Source organism: Lemur catta, chromosome 5, assembly GCF_020740605.2.
Source record: "Lemur catta isolate mLemCat1 chromosome 5, mLemCat1.pri, whole genome shotgun sequence".
Lineage (NCBI taxonomy): Eukaryota > Metazoa > Chordata > Mammalia > Primates > Lemuridae > Lemur > Lemur catta.
Genome location: NC_059132.1, coordinates 43947589 through 43969732, shown reverse-complemented (window position 1 = coordinate 43969732; position 22144 = coordinate 43947589). Strand labels below are relative to the sequence as shown.

General features: G+C 41.8%; 1 protein-coding gene across 18 annotated transcripts in view; it reads left to right on the top strand.

Annotated features, from left to right (window-relative positions):
• The first annotated feature begins 15092 nt into the window (after window positions 1-15092).
• The window catches only part of LOC123638205 (putative ankyrin repeat domain-containing protein 19), a 54489-nt gene continuing 47437 nt past the window's right edge, over window positions 15093-22144 (top strand). For 9 of the 18 annotated variants that reach the window (XM_045551646.1, XM_045551641.1, XM_045551647.1 and 6 more), the window contains exons 1-3: window positions 15094-15243; window positions 15350-15419; window positions 21702-21805. The gene's annotated coding sequence lies outside the window, so the exon portion shown is untranslated. Of the gene's footprint in view, window positions 15244-15349; window positions 15420-21701; window positions 21806-22144 lie in introns of all 18 variants that reach the window. The other 9 variants (XM_045551660.1, XM_045551658.1, XM_045551659.1 and 6 more) reach the window with 3 other exon arrangements.

Below are 22144 nucleotides of genomic sequence, written 5' to 3'. Positions count from 1 at the left end.
CGCGCAGGCGGCGTCACGGGGGGCGCAGGCGGCGCCAGGGGGGGCGCAGGCGGCGTCACGGGGGCGCAGGCGGCGTCACGGGGCACGCAGGCGGCGTCACGGGGGGGCGCAGGCGGCGTCACGGGGGCGCAGGCGGCGTCATGGGGGGGAGCAGGCGGCGTCCGGCGGCGCGCAGGCGGCGTCACGGGGCACGCAGGCGGCGTCACGGGGCGCGCAGGCGGTGTCACGGGGGGCGAAGGCGGCGTCCGGGGGCGCGCAGGCGGCGTAAGGCGGGGCGCGCAGGCGGCGTCACGGGGGGCGCAGGCGGCGCCAGGGGGCACGCAGGCGGCGTGAGACGGGGCGCGCAGGCGGCGTCCGGCGACGCGCAGGCGGCGTCACGGGGGGCGCAGACGGCGTCAGGGGGCGCGCAGGCGGCGTCACGGGGGCGCAGGCGGCGTCTGGCGGGGCGCGCAGGCGGCGTCCGGCGACGCGCAGGCGGCGTCACGGGGGGCGCAGACGGCGTCAGGGGGCGCGCAGGCGGCGTCACGGGGGCGCAGGCGGCGTCCGGCGGGGCGCGCAGGCGGCGTCACGGGGGGGCGCAGGCGGCGTCACGGGGGGCGCAGGCGGCGCGCAGGCGGCGTCACGGGGGGCCGCAGGGGGCGTCACGGGCGCGCAGGCGGCGTCACGGGGGCGCGCAGGCGGCGTCAGGGGGCGCGCAGGCGGCGTCACGGGGGGCACAGGCGGCGTCAGGGCGCGCAGGTGGCGTCAGGGGGGCGCAGGCGGCGTCACGGGGGCGCAGGCGGCGTCACGGGGGGCGCAGGCGGCGTGAGGCGGGGCGCGCAGGCGGCGTCACGGGGGCCGCAGGGGGCGTCAGGGCGCGCAGGCGGTGTGAGGCGGGGCGCAGGCGGCGTCAGGGCGCGCAGGCAGCGTCAAGGGGGGGCGCAGGCGGCGTCACGGGGGCGCAGGTGGCGTGAGGCGGGGCGCGCAGGCGGCGTCACGGGGGAGCAGGCGGCGTCAGGTGGCGCGCAGGCGGCGTCACGGGGGCGCACAGGCAGTGTGAGGCGGGGCGTGCAGGCGGCGTCACGGGGGGCGCAGGCGGCGTCACGGGGCGCGCAGGCGGCGTCAGGGGGCGCGCAGGCGGCGTCACGCGGGGCGCGCAGGCGGCGTCACGGGGGGCGCAGGCGGCGCCAGGGGGCACGCAGGCGGCGTCCGGCGGCGCGCAGGCTGCGTCACGGGGGGGGCGCAGGCGGCGTCAGGGGGCGCGCAGGCGGCGTGAGGCGGGGCGCGCAGGCGGTGTCACGGGGGAGCAGGCGGCGTCCGGCGGCGCGCAGGCGGCGTCACGGGGGCGCGCAGGCGGCGTGAGGCGGGGCGCGCAGGCGGCCTCACCGGGGGCGCAGGCGGCGCGCAGGCGGCGTCACGGGGTGCGCAGGCGGCGTCAGGGGGGCGCAGGCGGCGCCAGGGGCACGCAGGCGGTGTGAGGCGGGGCGCGCAGGCGGCGTCACGGGGGGGGGGGCGCAGGCGGCGTCACGGGGGTGCAGGCGGCGTCAGGGGGCACGCAGGCGGCGTGAGGCGGGGCGCGCAGGCGGCCTCACGGGGGGGCGCAGGCGGCGCGCAGGCGGCGTCAGGGGGCGCGCAGGCGGCGTCAGGGGGGGCGCAGGCGGCGTCAGGCGGCGCGCAGGCGCACAGAGGAGGGCGCGGGGTTGGGGGCGTGGAGGCCGCTGGGTCAGGTGACTTAGGGGGCGGCTGAGGCGCTGCGGCGGCGGGCAGGACTAGCGTGGAGGCTCCACGGCGCGGACGCCTCTGCGCCGACAGGGAAGAGTAGGCGTCGGCGGCGGCCGTGGCGGCCTTGGCGGGCTGCAGAGACGAAGACGTGGCGGCCTCTCGGGCGGCTGGAGCGGCAGCACTCGGAGGGGAGCACAGGGCGGCGGCGCTGGGGCAGCGGGCAGGACCGCCCTGGACGCTCCCCGGCGCACACCGGCAGGAGGCGGCGCACCGTGAGGTGAGCGAGAGGGCCCGGAGCCCGGCCGGGCGCTGCTGCTGCTGCGCACGGACCCCCGGTCGGTCGTGCCCGCGGGGCTGGCGGCGCGCCGGGCTCGGTCACAGGCAGCCTTGGCCTCGCGGGTGGCGGTCGCTGTGCGGCGGCGCTGGCGGCTGTGGGGCCCGGGACGCGGGAGGGTCGCGACCCCGCCCCTCCCCCGGCCGTCCCGCCCCGAGTCCCAGACGCTGATTGAAGGCGGCGGCGGCGCTCAGTGCGGGGCGGCCTCGCGCCTGGGCTAGTGGACCTGCCCTGGTCACGTGGAGGGGACGTGTCCTTGTCCGGGACGGGGGGCCGCCGTGGGTGGCACCTGCCCAGGAGCGCCTCTGTGGGCTGGCGCGCTGTGGCCGGCGGAGTTTCGCACGCCGCGGTTGCAGTTACCGCCAAGCGGGAAACTGTCCACTCGGCCCCCAGACTCACCTGAAATTCATTTTGACGCAGAACTTGGGCGGGAGGACGGGAGGGGATCGCATGGTTAATGCAGCACTCGGCACCAGACAGAGAGATTTAATGACAGTTTTGCTGAGGGCTCAGGGGTAGTACTAATTTCTTGAAGCAATTTTCTCCGGTAACCCGAATCTTCTCTCTCCTTTTTATTTTTCAACACCAACTTTATTTTCTTGGGAAACTTATTTTTCCCTTAACTCTTTTCCTCCTTCACTTTCCGCAAAGAGTCTGCTAACCAACACCTGTGACTTTATTTTCTTTAATTGTTACTGCACATGACAACATTGTGAATGGTGGCCTTCCTTGACCTTTTTGGATTTGTGGTGGTGTGTTAAATTGACCTTGTTTAAATGATCTGCTTGAATTAGAGTCCCCGTTTTCCAGGTGGCTGTGCCCTTACTGCTAGTCCTGGAATCTTCTTGCCTACTTGAGTCTGGGAATTTAACTTTGAGAGGAAGAGAGTGAATATGAATACGTGAAAAATAAGGTGATGTGTAATGATGGCACTTTGTATTTTTCACAGTACACTATAATTTACCACTGCAAAGCAGTTTTATAGGCTGTGCGAACTCACTTGGCCATTGACCAAAAGGTTTTGAAGGTGGTGGTGGTTTTTTTTTTTTTTTTGTAGTTGCTGTCAAGACAGTCATTTAACAAGGCTGAAGAAAAACTGGAAAAGTTTGAACTAGAAGAGAAGGAAAGAGGGTACAGTTTGAAGTGGAGACAAGGTCGACAGAAGGTAGTCATCTGTGTTAGTCACCAGCTTTGTGATTCCTTAAGTCCAAAACTTAGGAAAGCAATTTCTGATGTATATTACATGTGCATGTTTTAAACTTTTTTGTATTGGCTGAAACGATTGAGTTTTTATTTGATCCCATAAAATTTTTTTGTTTGAAATTTTATGTGTTTCAAAAACAGTAAAGGAAATTCTTTCTCATTAAAGGTGCAGATTATCTGATGTGAAATCATATTACAACTTTTAGCCTTCAGTTACTAGAAGGATAAGGTTTTCTTTCATACTCTGTATGCTAGGTTTGTATTGTATGATGCTGTTCTCCATAACCCAAAGTTCAGTTAAATAGCTGATGCAGTTTTAAATGTAAAATAGTAACGGGGAGGAATCATTAGACATAGTCATTTTCTTTCACAATTATTTGCTACAAACATGTGGCGATGTAACAAAACAGAAATTAGTGTCTCCTTATATCCAAAAAGGGTTTTACTGGTGATTCTCTGGTGGTGGTATATAGTTTTATGAGGCAAATTTTGATTATGAGGAGACAGATGTATTAGGACCAAACAAATGAAGAAATGGCTTGCTAAAATGAAATAAAATATTTTATTTGCACTCAGCTTTTTGGAGACAAAAATTTTTCTTTTGTAGGATTGTGTATAGTAAGTAAACATCACAGCATCCTAAAGCAGTGGCTGATGAAGCTAACTGCCATGTTTTAGACCAGTAGTTCCCCTCATTTACTTTAATGTAAAATTACTGAAAATGAAAACTAATATTTGTTTGGGACTAAAGAATTGTCTTTTGGTTTCTAGTTTTATGGAAACTACAGAAACTGAAAGATTTAGAGATTTGAAGCTGCAGAAAAAAAATAGTGTTGAATGCTAATAATGTTATGGGCACTGTGCTTTGTATGTGTTGTCTCATTTAATCCTCACACCAAACTTGTCAGGTAGATATCAGCATTTTATAAATGAGGAAACTTAAGCCTTAAAGATGAATGTAAACCCATTGTGAGTCAGGACTTGACATAGGTCTGTCTGACTCTGCTTTGTATTCTTACTGACACTGCTCTACTTCTGCCTCTTTCCTCTTAACACTCTTTCATGGTATTGTGACTTGGAATGGGCCTTTGATGTTGATTTAGTAATATAGGGAGACCCAATTGCTGCCCCAAATTTATAAGTGGCTGATCATGTTGACATAGTAGAGCTAATTGGCAGAATCTTTCTTAGTATTTGTGATTCTCTTTTGGTTACGGGTCAAAAACTTCCTTAGAGTCTACATAAGAATACCCTTCTTGTTGGTGAACAATCCAGTTTTAAAGCATTTCACTAATTTGAAAAAGACAGTCACTTATACATCTGTAGCCAAAAAGCAGTGTGTAAGTGAAGTCAGTGGCAGGTGCCTGTAGTCCTAGCTACTGTAGAGGCTGAGGTGGGGGGATCGAATCCAGCCAGGGCAACATGCTGAAACCCCGTCTCAATCAATCAATCAATGGCAGTGTGTAGCAGAACTGCAGTATATACACACAGGTGCTTTAGATTTTTTTTTATCAGATTTTATCTTTTCAGATTATCGGTGGCTTTAATGTAAGATCCTGGTATCGTTCAAGGCTTCTTTTTTATTTTTTTTAAATTTATTTATTTTTTTTTCCAGCTTATTATGAGGGTACAAAAGTTCAGGTTAACATATATTGCCCATGCCCCCCCATTCCCCAGAGTCTGAGCTTCAAGCGTGTCCATTCCCCAGACAGTGCACATCACACTCGTCATGTAGGTATACACCCATCCCCTCCCCCCACCCCCCACCTCTGTCGGATACCCAATTGGTGTTATTCCCAAATGTGCACTTAGGTGATGATCAGGGAAACCGATTTGCTGGTGAGTACATGTGGTGCTTATTTTTCCATTCTTGGGATACTTCACTTAATAGAATGGGTTCCAACTCTCTCCAGGAGAACAAAAGAGATTCTGTATCACCATTATTTCTGATAGCTGAGTAATACTCCATGGTGTACGTATACCACATTTTACTAATCCATTCATGAATTGATGGGCATTTGGGTTCTTTCCACATCTTGGCAGTTGTGAATTGTGCTGCTATAAACATTCGGATGCAGGTGTCTTTTCTATAGAATGACTTTTGTTCTTTTGGGTAGATGCCCAATAATGGGATTGCTGGATCGAATGGTAGGTCTACTTGAATCTGTTTAAGGTATCTCCATATTGCTTTCCACTAGGGTTGCACTAGTTTGCAGTCCCCCCAGCAGTGTATGAGCTGTGTCTCTGCATCCACATTCACGCCAACATGTGTTGTTTTGGGACTTTTTGATAAAGGCCATTCTCACTGGAATTAAGTGATATCTCATTGTGGTTTTGATTTGCATTTCCCTGATGATTAGAGATGTTGAGCATTTTTTCATATGTTAGCCATTCTCATATCTTCTTTTGAAAAATTTCTATTCATGTCGTTTGCCCAGTTTTTGATAGGGTTGTTTGATTTTTTCTTACTGATTTTCCTGAGTTCTAAATAGATTCTTGTTATCAGTCCTTTATCTGATGTGTAGTATGTGAAAATTTTTTCCCTTTCTGTAGGTTGTCTGTTTATTCTTGTGACTGTTTCTTTGGCTGTGCAGAAGCTTTTTAATTTGATCAGGTCCCATTTATTTTTGTTGCTGTGATTGCCTTAGGGGGTCTTCCTCATAAATTCTTTGCCTAGGCCAATGTCTGTAAGAGTCTTTCCTACATTCTCTTCTAAAATTCTAATCGTTTCACACCTAAGAGTTAAGTCTGTTATTATGCTCCGTGATTTGATTTTTGTGAGAGGTGAAAGCTGTGGGTCTGGTTTCAGTCTTCTACATGTGGCTGTCCAATTTTCCCAGCAGCATTTATTGAATAAGGATTCTTGTCCCCAGAGTATGTGTTTGTCTTCTTTGTCAAAGATTAGATGGCTGTATGAGGATGGTTTTATATTTGGATTTTCTGTTCTGTTCCACTGGTCTGTGTCCTTACACTTGTGCCAATACCAAGCAGTTTTAAGAACCACAGCCTTGTAGTATAGTTTGAAGTCTGGCAAATTAATACCTCCCATATTGTTTTTATTGCTTAAAATTGCTTTTGCTAAACAGGGTCTTCTTCTCTGGTTCCATACAAAGCATAAAATTATTTTTTCTGTATCTGTGAAAAATGATGTTGGTAATTTAATAGGGATTGCATTGAATCTGTAGATCACTTTGGGTAGTATAGACATTTTAACAATGTTGATTCTTCCGATCCACGAGCATGGTATGGTGTTCCACCTATTTACATGCTCTGCAATTTCCTTCCTCAGTGTTTCATAGTTCTCCCTGTAGAGGTCCTTTACCTCTTTAGTTAAATATATTCCTAGGTATTTTGTTTTCTTTGTTGTTATTTTGAAGGGTATTGAGTCCTTAATTTGGTTCTCTGATTAACTGTTATTGGCATATGTGAATGCCTCTGATTTGTGTGTATTGATTTTGTAACGTGAGACTTTACTGAATTCATTGATCAATTCCAGGAGTCTGTTGGTTGAATCCTTGGGGTTTTCCAGATATAACATCGTATCATCAGCAAAGAGTGAGAGTTTGAGCTCTTCTTTCCCTATTTGGACTTCCTTGATTCTGCTCTCTTGCCTGATAGCTCTCGCAAGAACTTCCAATACTATGTTGAAAAATAATGGGGATAGTGGGCAGCCTGGTCTCGTTCCAGTTCTGAGTGGGGATGCTTTCAGTTTTTCCCCATTCAGTATGATGTTGGCTGTGGGTTTGTCATATATGGCTTGTATCATTTTTAGGTAGGTCCCATCTATGCCTATTTTGTTAAGCATTCTTATCATAAAAGGGTGTTGAATTTTGTCAAATGCTTTTTCTGCATCTATTGAGAGGATCATATGGTCTTTATTTTTGCTTCCATTTATGTGGTGGATTACATTTATAGATATGCATATGTTAAACCATCCCTGCATCTCTGGGATGAAGCCCACTTGGTCGTGATGGATTATTTTTTTGATAAGCACTTGGATTCGATTTGGTAGGATTTTATTGAGAATTTTTGCATCTATATTCATAAAAGATATTGGTCTGTAGTTTTTTTTTTTTTTTTTGCATCGGTTCCTGGTTTTGGTATCAATGTTATGTTGGCTTGGTAAAATGTGTTGGGGAGAATTCCATCGTTCTCGACATTGGAGAATAGTTTATGTGGGATGGGCACCAGTTCTTCTTTATAGGTGTGGTAAAATTCGGGTGTGAACCCATCTGGACCAGGGCTTTTCTTTTTGGGAAGGTTTTTTATTGCTGTTTCCATTTTTTTTTTCTTTCTTTTTTTTTTTTTTTTTATTTCAGCTCTTCATGGGGCTACAAAAGCTCAGGTTATATACATTGTCCATGTCCTGCCCATCCCCCTGAGTCAGAGCCTCAGGCGTGTCCATTCTCCAGACAGTGCTCCTGGCATTCACCATGTAGTCATACCTTTATCCCCTCCCCCCCCACCTCCCCGAGTCAGCACCTTCAAGCATGACCATTCCCCATTCCCCAGACGGTGCGCAACGCACTCATCATGTAGGCATACATCTCCGCCCCCCACTCCCGGTCTCAGTCTGATATCCAATTGGTATCCTTCCCCAATGTGCATTTAGGTGATGATCAGGGAAACCAGTTTTCTGGTGAGTACATGTGATGCTTGTTTTTCCATTCTTTGGATACTTCACTTATTACAATGGGTTACAACTCTCTCCAGGAGAACCAAAGAGATATTGTATCACCGTTATTTCTTATAGCTGAGTAGTACTCCATGGTATACATATACCACAGTTTACTAATCCATTCGTGGATTGATGGGCACTTGGGTTGTTTCCACATCTTTGCGATTGTGAATTGTGCTGCTGTAAACATTTGGGTTCTTTGTTATAGAATGACTTTTGTTCTTCTGGGTATGTGCCCAACAATGGGATTGCTGGATCGAATGGTAGGTCTGCTTTAATCTGTTTAAGGTATCTCCATAATGCTTTCCATAGGGGTTGCACTAGTTTGCATTCCCACCAGCAGTGTATGAGTGTTCCTGTCTGTCCGCATCCATGCCAACATGTGTTGTTTTGAGATTTTTTGATAAAGGCCATTCTCACCGGAGTTAAGTGGTATCTCATTGTGGTTTTGATTTGCATTTCCCTGATGATTAGGGATGTTGAGCATTTTTTCATACGTTTTTTAGCCATTCTTATATCTTCTTTTGAAAAATTTCTATTCATGTCATTTGCCCAGTTTTTGATAGGATTGTTTGATTTTTTTCTTGCTGATTTTCCTGAGTTCTAAATAGATTCTTGTTATCAGTCTTTTATCTGATGTGTAGTATGTGAAAATTTTTTCCCATTCTGTAGGCTGTCTGTTTATTTTCGTGACTGTTTCTTTGGCTGTGCAGAAGCTTTTTAATTTAATCAGGTCCCATTCATTTATTTTTGTTGTTGCTGTGATTGCCTTAGGGGTTTTCTTCATAAATTCTTTGCCTAGACCAATGTCTGTGAGAGTCTTTCCTACATTTTCTTCTAGAATTCTAATCATTTCCCATTTAAGGTTTAAATCTGTTATCCACCGTGAGTTGATTTTTGTGAGAGGTGAAATCTGTGGGTCCTGTTTCAGTCTTCTACATGTGGCTATCCAGTTTTCCCAGCACCGTTTATTGAATAGGGATTCTTGTCCCCAGAGTATGTTTTTGTCTATTTTGTCAAAGATTAGATGGCTATATGAGGATGGTTTTATATTTGGGTTTTCTGTTCTGTTCCGCTGGTCTGTGTCCCTGCCCTTGTGCCAATACCAGGCAGTTTTAAGAACCACAGCTTTGTAGTATAGTTTGAAGTCTGGCAAACCAATACCTCCCATTTTGTTTTTATTGCTTAAAATTGGTTTTGCTATACGGGGTCTTCTCTGATTCCATACAAAGTGTATAATTATTTTTTCTAAATCTGTGAAAAGTGATGTTGGTAATTTGATAGGAATTTCATTGAATCTATAGATCACTTTGGATAGTATAGACATTTCAACAATGTTGATTTTTCCAATCCACGAGCATGGTACGGATTTCCCGATTTCAGTGCTTGCTATTGGTCTATTCAGGAATTCTGTTTCTTCCTGGTTGAGCCTAGGAAGGCTATGTGTTTCTAAAAACTTGCCCATTTCCTCCACATTTTCCAGTTTGCGTTCATAAAGATTTTTGTAGAATTCATAGATGATATCATGTGTCTCTGTGGCATCAGTTGTGATTTCTCCTTTCATATTCCTGATGGAGGTTATTAGAGATTTTTCTTTTCTGCTCTTGGTTAGTCTAGCCAGAGGTGTGTCTATTTTGTTTATCTTTTCAAAGAACCAACTTTTTGTTTTATTAATTTCCCTTATGGTTTTTTTGTTGGCCTTTTCGTTTAGTTCTTATTTGATCTTCATAATTTCTCGCCTTCTGCTGGGTTTGAGATCAGTCTGTTCTTTCTCCAGCTCTTTGAGTCTATTCATTAGGTTGTCTATTTGTAAGTTTTATGTCTTTTTGATATAAGCATTTATGGAAATGAATTTTCCTCTCAGAACTGCTTTAGCTGTGTGTCCCACAGATTTTGATAAGTTGTGTCTCCTTTTTCATTTAATTCAAAGAATCTTTTGATTTCTGTCTTGATTTCTTCATTTATAAAATAATCGTTCAGGAAAAGGTTGTTTAACTTGCATGACTTTGGGTAGGAATGAGAATTTCTGTCAGGGTTAATTTCTATCTTTATTCTGCTGTGATCTGAGAAGATGCATGCTATAATTTCTATTTTTTTAAATTTTTTAAGACATGCTTTATGTCCTAGGATATGGTCAATCTTAAAGAATGTCCCATGAGCTGATGAGAAGAATGTATATTCAGTGGATTTTGGGTAGAATGTCCTGTAGATGTCAGTCAGGCCCATTTGTTCTAGCATTCTATTTAAGTCCATTATTTCTTTGTTTATTTTCTGTTTGGAGGATCTGTCCTGTACTGTCAGTGGGATGTTAAAGTCTCCAGCTATTACAGTATCGTTATCTATCATTTGGTTCAGATCAAGTAGGGTTTGCTTTATGACCTTTATAGTTTCTTAATATATGTAGTCATTATTTGTTACTATTATGTAATTCAGGATATATAAAATGTCTATGGTAGTTATTTAGAGTAAATATAAATATTTTATAAGTACTTGCATGAGTTTTCTGACTAGGGTACTTCTAACTATTACTCTTCCTATTTTAAGTCTCTTAACTGTAAACTTTGCTACTATGGTGGTTTTCAGAAACCAACTTGCTAAAGTTCATATTCTATATTTCATTAATATATCACACTTCTGGGAGACCTTATAATTGAAAAAATGTCTCGCAGTAGCTGGAGGAAGTAAGTGGTACGGCTTCTATGTCTAGTAAATTCTACAAACAAGACTTTTGCATCGTAGAGAAAAGTAGAGAAAAATAGAGAAAAGAAAAAAACAAAAGGAGAGAGAAAAATATAGCATTAAAGAGGAAAAGGAAGGAAGACAGCAAGATGAGGAAAAAAGGAACAAAGGGACTACAAAATAGTCAATAAACAGTTAACAAAATGGCAGTAGTAAGTCCTTATCAATAATCACTGTAAATATAGGTGGATTAAATTCTCCTATCAAAAGACACAGAGTGGCTGAATGGATAGAAGAAACAAGATCCAACAGTATGTTGTTTATAAGAGACTCCCTTTAGCCTTAAAGACAAACATAAACTGGAAGTGAAGGAATGGAAAAAGATATTCCCTGCAAATGATAACCAAGAGATAGCACAGTTGTTGGCTATGCTTGTATCAGACAAAGTAGACTTTCAGTCAGAATCTGTCACAAGAGACAAAGAAGGTTACTGTATGATGATAAAAGGGCTTACTTCATCAAGAGGATGGAGCAATTGTAAACATATATGCACTCAACATTACAGCACCTATCATCACTGTATGATGGTAAAAGGGCTTACTTCATCAAGAGGGTGGAGCAATTGTAAATATATATGCACTCAACATTACAGCACCTAAATATATAATGCAAATATTAACAGAACTGAAAAGAGAAATAGACAGCTATAGAAACCTAGTAAAGTTCTTTAACATGCCATTTTCAAAAAGGGATAGATTATGCAGACAGAAAATCAATAAGGAAACAGTGGACTTGAATAATACTGTCGACCAAATGAACCTAACAGACATATGCTGGACGTTCCATTCAACAACAGTGGAACACACATTCTTCTCAAGTGTACATTGAACGTTCTCCAGGGTAGATCATATGTTGGGCCACAAAACACATCTTAACAAATTTGATAAGCTTTAAATAATCTCAAATGTCTTTTATGGCCATGAGGGTATGCAACTAGAAATAGTAATAGGAGGAAGACTGGAGAATCCACAAATATGTGGAAATTAAACAACACACTCCTGAATAAACAGTGGATCAAAGAAAAAATCAAAGAGAAATTAAAAAGTATCTTGAGACAAATGAAAACAGAAACACAATATACCAAAACTTATGGGACACAGCAAAAGCAGTGTTATTATAATAATAGGGAATTTTGTGGCAATTAAGTACCTACAGTAAGAAAAAAAAATCTAAAGCAACCTAACTTCACACCTCAGGAACCTGGAAAAGAACAAAGTAAACCCAAAGTCAGCAGAAGGATGGGAATAATAAATATTAGAGCATAAATAAAAGAAATAGAGACTAAAAAGACAACAGAAATGATCAGTGAAACTAAGAGTTGGTTTTTTTGAGAAGATAAACAAAATTGACAAATATTTAGCTAGACTAAGCAAGAGATAAAGAGAGAGGACTCAAGTAAAATTTGTAAATGGAAAAGGAGATAGTACAACATACACCGCAGGGATACAAAGGATCATAAGACAGTACTATGAACTGAGCAAATTATTCTCCAACAAATTAGACAACCTAGAAGAAATGGATGAATTCCTAGAAACAGTCAACCTTCCAAGACTAAATATGAAGAAATTGAAAATCTGAATAATGAGTAAGAAGATTGAATCAGTAATCAAACCTCCCAATAAAGAATAGTCTAAGACCAAATGGCTTCACTGGTGAATTACACCAGGCATTTAAAGAATTAGCACCAATCCTTCTCAAACTCTTCCAAAAGATTGAGGAGGATGGAACACTTCCAAACTCATTTTACAAGGCCAACATTACCCTATTACCAAGGCCAGATACCAATGCTACAAGAAAAGAAAATTACAGGCCAATATTTCTGGTGAAGATAGATGGAAAAGCCTCAAAGAATACTGACAAACCATATTCAGCACAGTAGTAGGATCATACATCATGTTCGAGTGGGATTTATCAGTGGGATGCAAGGATGATTAACATATGCGAATCAATAAATGTGATAAACTACATTAACAGAATGAAGGATAAATTCATAGAATCATCTCAATAGATACAGAAAAAGCATTTGACAAATTTTAACATCATGTTATATTTTAAAAAACTCAACAAATTAGGTACAGAAGGTACCTCAACTTGAAGGCCACATATGACAAGCCCACAGCTAACATCCTACTCAATGATGAAAAGCTGAAAGGTTTTCCTCTAAGATCAAGAGTAAGACCAAGGTGCCCACTCTCACCACTTCTGTTCAACATAGTACTGGAAGTCCTAGCCAGAGCAGTTAGGCAAGAAAAGGAATAAAAGGCATCCGGATTTGAGAGGAAGAAGTTAAATTGTCTCTGTTTGCAGATTACATGATCTTATAAATAGAAAACCCTAAAGACTTCACCAAAAAACTGTTAGAATTAAAATAAATGAATTCAGTAAAGTTACAGAATACAAAATCAACAACAACAAAATCAGTTGTGTTTCTAAACACTAACAGTGAACAATATGAAAAAGAAATCAAGAAAATACCATTTACGATAGCTCAGAAAAATACTTAAGAATGTATCTAACCAAGAAGGTGAAAGACCTGTACGACATGAAATGGAAAAATAGTCCTCGTGCATGGATTGGAAGAATTAGTATTATTAAAATGTCATATTACTCAGAGCCATCTACAGATTTGATGTAATCTCTATGAAAAGTCCAGTGGCATTTTCCACAAAAATAGAAAAAAACAATCGCCAAATTCATGTGGAACTACAAAAGATTCCTAATAACCAAAGAATCTTGAGCAAGAACAAAGCCAGAGGCATCACACTTCCTGATTTCAAATTATATTTAACAATTATAGTAATTAACACAAGATGGTCCTGGCATAGAGGCAGACACATAGACCAAGGTAACAGAATAGAGAGTCCAGAAATAACTCACACATCCAATCAATTACTCTTTGATAAGGGCACCAAGAATACATAATGGGGAAAAGAAAGTCTCTTCAATAAATGGTATTGGGAAAACTGGATATCCACGTGCTAAAGAATGAAACCTTTGTCTTACACTGTATACAAAAATTAACTCAACATGGATTAAAGGCTTTAAGATCTGAAACTGTAAAATTACTAGAAGAAAATAGAGGGAAAAAACAACTCCTTGACATTGCTCTTGGCAATGATTTTTTTGATGACCCCAGAAGCACAGGGAACAGAAGCAAAATAAACCAGTGGGACTACATCAAACTCAAAACCTTGTGCACAGCAAAGAAAACAATAAAAGGGAAAGGCAACCTACACAATGGAAGAAAATTTTTGCAAGCTCTATATTTGATAAGGGGTTAGTATTTAGAATATATCAAGAACTTACACAACTCAATGGCAAGAAAACAATTCAATTAAAAATGGGCAAAGGGCCTGAGTAGAAATTTTTCCAAAGAAGATGTACAAATGACCAATGGGTATATGAAAAGGTGATCAACATTGCTAATTGTTGGAGAAATGCAAATCAAAACCATAATGTGATATCATTCTTGTTAGGATGGCTCTTATCAAAAAGATAAGAGATAACAAGTATTGCCAAGGGTGTGGAGAAAAGGGAACCCTTGTACACTGTTGGTGGGAATATAAATTGGTATACTCATTGTGGAGTACATTATGGAGTTTCCTCAAAAAGTTAAAAATAGAACTATCATGCAGTCCATCAATCCCCCTTCTCAAGGAAATAACATCAGTATCTCAAAGAGAATTTTGTACCCCTATGTTCATTGCAGCATTACTTATAAGAGCCAAGAAATGAAATCATCACAGATGTTCATCAATGGATAAATGGATGAAGAAATGTGGTGTACACACACATGCACACAGAAATATTATTCAGCCATAAAAAAAGGAAAGTCTGTCATTTGTGACAACATGGATGAACTTGGAGAGTACTATGCTAAGTGAAATAAACCATACACAGAAAGATAAATACCATGTGATCTCATATGTAGATTCTAAAAATGTCGAACTGATAGAAGCAGAGGGTAGAACAGCGGTTGCCAGGGACTGGGAGGTGGGGTAATGGGAGTTATTAAAGGATACAAACTTGAGTTATAAGATGAACAAGTTCTGGGGATCTAATGTACAGCGTGAGTAGTGATGTGTTAATTAATTTGATGGTGATAATCATTACACTATATATATATATATATATTTACTTCAATTCATAAAGAATAAAAGGAAATAAGGAAGGGGTATCTGAGGGAGAGCAGGGAAAGAATCACAAGATTGAGGTTGAAGAATCCTTACCAATGTAGTTGGGCCAGATGGGCAGCTACTGAAGGTGCTGATCCAGTCGAGGTACCAGGCTATTCATTTTATCTACAGAGCCACAAACCTAATAGGCATCTATGCCCAGAAAGATACAGTCAGTAGTTTTTTGTTTTATTTAGGACTGTGTTTCTTTTTTTTTTTTTTTTTTGATGATGAGATTTAATATCTAGAGCGATAGTGAAATGTTACTGCTTCCAGGTTTCACTTGGTGTATTTATTCACTTGAAACTTTTCTAACACTTAGGGCTTCGAGGTCCTCACCCACTAAGCAAATTCTCTTCCTCGGAGCACTCAGAAGATGAAGAAAATGTATATAAGGCACTACTTAATTGTTGGTAATTCATCTGGTTTTCCAGAATTAATATTAAGGGGTAACACAGCACCACTTGTTTCTTATTTTGCCATAAAATACATATGTTTGTGGTCTGTTTTGTTTTTAAGATTGTGAACCAAGAGTCATTACTGGAGAGTACTAGCTTCAAACATACGCTGCAAAACTTGGAAGATAGAGGTGAGAGAATAATAAACTCTTTTTCTTATAGAATACAATGAGATTTGATTTTGGCAGGCTGGGCTGTTACATTGGAGCAGATAAAATCACTTTATAGAGTGACTATTGTCAGGCCATGGGGTGAGCAGAGGTCCACGTAGGTGTTCATGCAGTTTAAGAGGAGAAACGGGGGCTTCATTCAGTTCACTCGGGAACCAGAACCGCTTGTGCCAAGGAAAATACAGCCTGAGACCAGAATCCACCAGCTGTTCACACCTCCTCTCCTGTCTCAGAGGAGGGCATGGTGGGGGCACCTAAGGATTTGGTCTAGAGCTTATTCCATCCCCAAGTGTGTAGGTCACTTGCAATTTATAAGAAGTGTTCTAAAAGGTTGTCTGGACAAATTATTAAAACTTCTGAATTCATTTTCTCATAATCACAGTGCTATGAAAGTTTCCAGTCTAGTTCACAGTGTTGTCTATGATACGGTATATAATGTTGTGTAGAATATAACATAATGAATTAATATAACACCTCTCTACTCTTTATGGTGTTTCTTAACTGCGTGTTTTTTCTTTACATTTTAAATTATGTATCAGAAAGATTCAAATAGTTATAAATTGTTTTTCAAATAGTAACACAATGAATATCTACAAATCACCATCCACTTTGCAGATGTTTGCTTTATAATCCTTCTTTAAACTGCCCACATCTGACAAGCTCTTCTGAACGTACAGTATTTTTTCAGAACGCACAAGTGGGGAAAAAAAGTAGTGGAATCAAATACAAAATTGATTCCTAGGAATTCTTTGTATATTCTGGACATGAGTCCTTGGTTATATATGTTATAAATATCTTCTGCTTTGTGGTTTGCACTTATCTCTCTGTATATGAATTTATAATTGCTGTTTTGATAAAAGGTTTTAATTTTAGTGAATTCTAATTCATCAATCTTTCTTCTGTGGTTAGTCATGTGAAATTCTTTTCGACCAAAAAGTCATATTATCATATATTACTTACTGTTTTAACACAAAATGCTGTACATTTCTAAGGACTGCTTTAGGTGAATCCGACATTGTAGGATATAATGTATTCTACAATATATAACATTTGTTATTGTTTAGTTTGAAATATTCTTTAATATATAACATTTGTTATTTAGTTTAAAATATTTTCTATTTTTTATTTTGATTTTTTCATTGATCTAGTGTACTTAAAAGTTAATTCTCAATAATACAGGATTTCTTTAGCTAGAGAATGAAATGTCTTTCCATTGATTTGTATTGTCTGTGTGTTTTATAGAATTTTAAAGTTTTCTCCATGAAGGGCTTATGTATTGTTGATGTTAGTTCCTAGATATTTGTGATTTTGTTATGATTTTGTTACTGTTGTTTTTAAATTTGCTACTGCTAAAGCAGAGAAATGCTTTTGACTGTTATAATCCTGCATCTGACAACCTTCTGGGCTCTTATAATAATTTCTCTGTTGATTCTCTTGGTTCTAAGTTGATGATTCTATTATTTGCAAAAAATAATAGATTATCTCTCCCCTTCTGATACTTAGATCTTTTGTTTTCCATTCTTCATAGCATTGGCTAGTATCTTCAGTATATGTTAAACATAGCAGTGAAAGTCTGCATTTTTTTCTTATTTTTAACTTTGTAACAAATGAATCTGAAGTCTCTCCGTTAAGTAAAATATATACTTGCTGTATATTTTTGGTATATAATCTTTACCAAGTTAAAGAAGTTCCTTTCCATTCAGAGTTTGCTCTGAGTTTTTTTGAATCATAAATAGTATTGAACTTTACGAAATGTGTTTCCTGCATCAACTGAGATAATCAAATGAATTTTCTTTTAGTTCATTTTTTTCCTTCCAAATTTATTGAGGTATAGGTGGCAAATAAACATTGTATATATTTAAGGTATGTATTGGTGATGTTTTGATGTCCATATGCATTGTTAAATGATTATAATCAAACTAACGAACATATTGATCACCTCACATAGTTATCTTTTCTGTGTGTGTCATAATAGTTAAGATCTTCTCTCCTAGCAGATTTTAAGTCCATATACATTATTATTCACTGCAGTCATCATGCTGTGCATTAAGTCTCCAGAACTTACTCATAACTGAAAGTTTGTACCCTTTGACCAATATCTCCCATTTTCTCCACCCACTGGGCCCTAGTAACCACCCTTCTATGTTAAGTGAAGTAAGACAGACGCAGAAAGACCAACACTGCATGACTGTACTTATATGTGGAATTTTAAAAAGTCAAACGCATAGAAACAAAGAGTAGAGGGGTGGTCTTTTTTGTTTATTAATGTGGCAAGTTACACTGATAGGTATTATGTTGTCGAACCACACTTGTGTTCCTGGGATGAACCTCACTTGATCCTGGTGCGTTTAACAAAATATATACTCTTGGGTGTTTTTAGCTCATAATTTATTAATGAGCTTTACATCTACATTCATGAGGAACAGACTTAAGCTTTTCTCCTGCTATCATTGAAATCAGTGTCACAGCAGCCTGTGGAGGGAGGCTGAGCACCTCTCTCTCTGCTTTACTGGGAAAGTTCATCTACAATAAGGTAACTGTTTCTTAAAAGTTTGGTAGAAATCACCTGTCAAATTACCTGGGAATTTTGGGGATAGGAAGTCTTTGTTATAGTCATCATCATCATCACCATGATTATTATTATTTGAAACAGGGTCTCACTCTGTCACCTGGGCTAGAGTGAATGGCATCATCATAGGTCACAGCAACCTCAAACTCCTAGGCTCAAGTGATCCTCCTGCCTCAGCCTCCTGGGTAGCTGGGACTGCAGGCATATGTGCCACCATGCCCAGCTAATTTTTCTATTTTTTTTAGAGACACAGGTCTAATTCTTGCTCAGGCTCGTCTCAAATTTCTGACCTCAGCCTCCCAAAGTCCTGGGATTACAGGTGTGAGCCACTGCACCCAGCCTTACTTGTGTTTTAATGTTTACCCGAGAACTTTTGATGTGCTGTGCTTCCAGAACTGAAAGCAAGCAGGGTAATTTTATTTATGGTATAGCATTTTGCCCTCATCTGCCTTCTTAGAGAGGCCCCCAGAATCAGAAAGGAGTTAGGTGCTTAGCTCCTTCATTCTATTCAGTGCTGTGAATGGCTAGTTCAGTGCCTCCCATGTAGAGGCATTCTGTATTTGCCAAGGTAACCGAGTAAGAAACTTATAAAAAAAACCAACATTTAATGATGTACTTCTGCATGATTCCATATTTGAATAAGCAATTATACGTGGTCACAAATATTTGTCAATTGGTTTATAGATTTTTAAAATGCATTAATGCATACCAAAGATATTTTAGCAGTTCCCATCAGACTGAGTAATTCAATGGTAAAGATGGTCCTTAATTTTTCATATTCTCGGCACTTGATAAACGTTGGTAGAATAAACAAAGGACTTGGCAGTGAGGAAGTGCTGTAAATATCACATAGGAGAACTTTTGGTGAAGATGCTATTCTGTTGGCCTTTATCATTCTGTGCCAGGGTGTCGCTTCAGAGCAATGTTTAAAAAAAATGCCTTAACTTAGGCGACCTGGCTGTTAACCATAGGATTGGTTCTTGTCGAGTGTTAACAATTGTTTTTACCAGAAATATGAGTTTAAAAATGCAGTGTGAACACCAAACTGTGTTCTCTAAAACTTGTGCCTTGGAGGCCACCCCAAACAAGTTCAGAAGCTCCTCAGATTGCCAAAGTCTTCAGTTATCATGGAAATAAAGAAAGCTATGTTCTTGTGAGAGCAAGGACACACCCCGTCTGCCAGCCACCCACAAACACATGGATTTCGCATTTCTTTGGAGATGACCGTTACTATGTTTGTGTTCATTTTTGCGATGTTCTCTGTGTGTAGCTTTAACTCTTTTCTGAGAATGCTGAAAAGTGCTGGTTAAAAGAGGTATGCAGTTACCATGGAAATAGAACCTAGCCAAGGACATCACTTAGGACTTGTAGCCTTTCATGACATAGCACGGGTTCCTCTGGAGAGCCATACCTTGGGTACTGGTAAAGCACTGTACCAGCATCGCCACTCAGAGAAGGGTTCTGTGTGTCAGGCTACTTCCACGTCCATGAAGTCATCCGTCTGGATGATCCTAGTTAGTAGGGTCACAAATTCCGTATAATTAATTCAAGGGCTGACCAGGTTGTTTATGCTGTGTTCCTGGATTTCTCTTTCTGGTGGATATAACTAGTATCTGTGCTGGCAGATGCCCTGCTTTACCCTGGGTAGTGCATGGATATGATACGTCCAAATTCAAACCTGTGCTTTGGGCTTTTGCTACAAATTTGCTATAAAGGAGGAAGAAGAAGAAAATAAAATGTCCCAGAAAGGGCAGAACAGTCAGCAAAGAAGGAAATGTAATGGTCATTCATCAGTGCCTAATTGAGGCTATCTGGAATCCCTTCTAAGTGGTTCTTTTGGGCCCTGACTTGGGGTATAGACACCACAGAAGATTCAGGCATGAGTGCTGTTTGCCTTGAGTCTGGAAGAGGAGGATGGAGCTGTACCTGGGTTCCTTCCCTGATTTTTAAAAATCTTTTGCTCTTGAAACAATGTGACCCTATAGAAAATATCCATCCAAACCTTTCAAATAAATGAACACACCTAAATATAAGTACAGTGAGAAGAACAAGATACTAACTTGTGTAAAGTATCTCTCACAGTTGAGAGTATATCTTATGTTTTTAATTTTATTAATTTATATTTTTATTTCAAAGAGGCTGGATATTGGCTCTTCCAAGTTCTGCAGAGTAGGAATGTGATCTCTAGTGAGATTTCTAGTTTATGATAATTCTATTATAGAATACAAATTAAGGTGTCCTATGAAGTTCATCATTCCTATATGATCATTTATTTGCATATCTCTTATTACTAGTTTAGACCTTTTGGCTTTTGGATCATCCTTCTCTCAATTAGTATTTATTACCTCTCTTGTTTTTCTTTTTCCTTTTAATAAAAATAATCTAAGTTGATATTTAAACCTAGGTTATTAATTTTTCTTAAAAAAACACCTTTATTATATATATACCACAGAGCATGAACTATTTTAAGATTGACTATTCTTTGATATAATTTTAACACAATTTTCCTATTCGTTTTGTCACCTTGAAGTTGGTAACTGGTATTTCCTGCTGTGGTGCAAGTTCTAAAAATTAGTATGTTTAGAGCTTTCCCCCAAAAGTAGTTCTAGCAGATCTTAAAATACCAAATTTCTTAATTTCTATTTATCTGTTTATATAGTTGGTATTTAGGTCTCTAAAGTTTGTGTTGCTTCTCTACCTCTATCCTCACCAGTAAGAGAATCAGAATAAGAGAACTGAAATCAATTCTTATCTATTTTATCGAGATCTCCTTTGGGCATGTCCAGTATCTTATTTGTAGGAGCTAGGTATTCCTTCATTTATTCAGCAAATGTTTAATGAGTGTCTACTCCATGCCAGACACTTTTCTAGGTGGCAGGGGTATTGTAGGGAAGAAAACAGGCAAGATGCCTGACCTCATTGGAGTTGACCTCCCAGTGGGGAGACGGATAATGCACAAGAAAAGTAAAACATGTAGTATGTTCTATGTGAGGAAAGCTAAGAAAAAGTTAAGCAGGGAAAGGGGTTTAAAAAGTTGGGAGGCTGTGTTGAAATTTTAGATTGGGTGGCCAGAGAAGTCCTTAGTGCAGATATATGGGGAAGTGCTATAGTCAGAAGGAACCTCAGGTGCAAAGGCCTTGAGGCGAGAATATGCCTGGCGTGTCCGGGGGTCCACAGGGAGACCGGGGTAGCAGGAGCAGGGGGAAGAAAGGACACTTGCCTCTTTACTGCCCACGGCCTGTTGGCCCCATTACACAACTCCTTGTGCTTAGTAACATCCAAATATTCATTGAGTGATTTAGTGAAATTGGATTCCAGAATTTTCAGAGGGAAAATCAGTAGTGAATAGGGTGGGTATGGGAAGAAAGAAGAAGTGAGATGACGTCATAGCTGAGGGAATAGAAAGGAAGAGAGCGGTTTAGATGGGGAAGAAAAGAATTGGGTGGGTTTTGAGACGGGGATGCTCGACAGTCCATTGGGAACTTGTTTGCCACTAGCGAGAGCTCAGGCGAGAGGGAGGGTGAGAAGCTGATAGTCGAAGGCGTAGAACTGAGGAGATCCTCCAGAGAGGTGGCCTTGGGCAGGGTCACAGTGTGGGCATTGGGGGGACCTCAGGCCTTGAGGATGGAGAAGCGGTTAGTTTTATGCAGTGTGTTATGTTTGTTGTCCATAAGGCATCTTCACTCCATCCTGAGAAGTTGTGCCAGAGAGCTTGAATGAGTCTGCCCTTCTCACAACCTTTGAAAACTTCACTGGAGAACTGAGAAGAAAATACAAGGTAATAGTCCTAATAGCACTAAAAGTGGAAAGCGAACTTGCCATGAATCTGAAGGACATTCTGGTAAGTGATACAAGCCAGACAAACACTGCACAAGCTCACTTACCTGTGGAATCTAAAAAAGTTGATCTCATAGAAACAGAGTGGAAGGGCTGTTGCCAGGGGTTGGGGTAGAAGAAATGGGAGATGCTGGCCAAAGGGTACAGACTTTCAGTTACAAGATGAGTAAATTCTGGAGACCTAATGTACAGTGTGGTAACTGGTTAATGGTGATGTTACTGTATACTTGAGATTTGAGCTCTTCATTATTCTTACACACAGTTTGGTGAGGTGATGGAT